This window comes from Etheostoma cragini, chromosome 19 (assembly GCF_013103735.1).
Source record: "Etheostoma cragini isolate CJK2018 chromosome 19, CSU_Ecrag_1.0, whole genome shotgun sequence".
Taxonomy (NCBI): domain Eukaryota; kingdom Metazoa; phylum Chordata; class Actinopteri; order Perciformes; family Percidae; genus Etheostoma; species Etheostoma cragini.
In genome coordinates this window covers 987446-990168 of record NC_048425.1, presented here as the reverse complement: position 1 = coordinate 990168, position 2723 = coordinate 987446, and positions in this window count along the sequence as shown.

The window sequence follows — 2723 nt, the reverse complement described above, 5'->3', positions numbered from 1 at the left end:
ACATCTGCACACCTGCTCATCAGATACACACTCACACACATCTACACACCTGCTCCTCAGATACACACTCACACACATTCACACTCCGATGAGCAGCACAGTGTCTTGCCCAAGGACACTTCAACAATGACTGCAGGGGCGGGGATCGAACCACCAACCTTCCGATTGGCAGGCAACCGCTCTACCACTGAGCCACAGTTGAAGACAACATGAAGACAACATGAAGACAACATGAGGACAACATGAGGACAACATAGGGACAACATGGGGACAACATGAAGACAACATGAATACAACATGAGGACAACATGAAGACAACATGAAGACAACATGAGGACAACATGAGGACAACATGGGGACAACATGAAGACAACATGAAGACAACATGAGGACAACATGAAGACAACATGAGGACAACATGAGGACAACATGAAGACAACATGAAGACAACATGAGGACAACATGGGGACAACATGAAGACAACATGAGGACAACATGGGGACAACATGAAGACAACATGAAGACAACATGAAGACAACATGGGGACAACATGAAGACAACATGAGGACAACATGAAGAAAACATGAAGACAACATGAAGACAACATGAGGACAACATGAGGACAACATGAAGACAACATGAAGACAACATGAGGACAACATGAGGACAACATGAAGACAACATGAGGACAACATGAAGACAACATGAAGACAACATGAGGACAACATGAGGACAACATGGGCTTAAGGGTTGTACTTTGAGAGCAAAGATGACCAGAGGTAACTTCCTTGTTTGTCTCCGTAAATATGCCAATAAAGCTGATTCTGATTCTGATAAAACTTTAACAGTTGTGTCTATTTGTGTCATGTGTGTTGTTGCTGTTCTTTGCTTTTCTATCACTGCTTCTTCGGTGCATATTGCCTACATTACACATAGGGGGACAGTGTGAAATAGCATCAGATAATAAGTATAACTACAATAAAACTACATGTCCCTCCCTGTTCTGCGTCTGGCGTTTCCAGCTTCCTGAACAAAGTGAAAGTAATTCAGTTATTTTCACTGATGATCAATGCGAGTGCCAGGTCTGACTGTCCCACTAACAAACAGGACTAGATCTTCTTTTATTCAAATCTTTCATAATAAGTGAAATCGTCTCTTCATCCCGCGGCCACGATGGATCTGACGCGTCCGGTTACGCTGCTTTACCTCGTGACCAGCGCCGGTAGGTGACCTTAATTCATTCTTAAACAACAACAAAAATCAGCTGTTTGTGTCTCATTCAGGAATCGGACACTTCATCATTCAGCTGGTCGGGTTCAGACCATTTATGATTGATATCTTGACCCAGATTGTGTTAAAATGACATAAATATAGGCTGAGGTCTCCAACTTTAACAGAAGTTGGATACAGAAAATCGTAGTCTTGTATCTTAATTGTGTGTTAATCCTTTTCACGTCAGGTAGCCAATAACAATAAAGACTTAAATCGGTGTAAAACGTCAGCTTCAGTACTTTCAGTTTGTTTAGTGGCTCACAGAGGAGGATTACGCAATATCGTAGTCTCCACTTTCCTTTTGGATATTAGAGAAAAGGGACGTCTAACACGCTCAACGTGACAAAGCGTAACGTGGTTTAATGTTTAATGGACCTGATCAACGATCAATCATCACCACACGTAGGACACCTGGTTTGTGGATTATTCTACCGGCATATAGGTGTGCGCGCGGCAGCCGGATGACGCGCTCAGACCAGGGTCACGTTAAGCTTTTTCCTTACAACATCCCTTAATGAAGCAGACACGCTTAATGTCAGCCAGCGTCCATGATAACAGGACTCTGGGTCTGATTTGTTGACAGTTTTCACTGATTATTATAAGGATCAATATGAGTGAGAAACTTGGTAATCATTGATTGTTGTTTAGGTTCATTAAACCACGTGAAGCCTTTTCCTCACCATAGACACCAACGAAGAAGAAAACGTTAACGTGGGATAACTTCTATAATCGTTGGGTTTCAGTTCAGTTTTGTTGACAGGTTTATGTGTTCATGATAAGATATGGCCAGGGTAACTATGGTGATGATGGATCGGTGTTCAGGTACATTTAAACCTCTGTAAGCGTTTTAGAGCCCCCCCCCAGCAGCGTGGACATGACGACCAGCACAGGATTTTCAGGTGAAGTTATTTTACTGATTTATAGAATATGTTTAGCCTTGTAAAGGGTTCAGTGCATAGATGCAATGGTTGGACTCACAGTACACAGCCTAAAGTAGCAGTTTTATAAGGAATGCCATTTTGTTCAATATTAAAACAAATTAAATGCATAAATAAATATATAAACATAATATATTTCCCCGCTGTGGGATGAATAAAGTATAATTTAATAACATCAAATTATTATATCAAGGGCTATGACTATGAAATACATGTTGTAATAAATAACAATACGTAAATATATATAAAAAAATAGGGGGAGTAGACTTTTATTACCAAAAGTAGACATTTACTTCTCAGTTTTTGTTTTTTATTTCTTATATTGAAATAAATATAAGGGGGCATTAGCTGGGATGGTAACCAAGCAACAGTACAGACGTGTGTGTGTGTGTGTGTGTGAGAGAGTGTGTGTGTGTGTGTCTGTGAGAGAGTGACAGTGTGTGTGTGTGTGAGAGAGAGAGTGTGTGTGTGTGTCTGTGAGAGAGTGACAGTGTGTGTGTGTGTGTGAGAGAG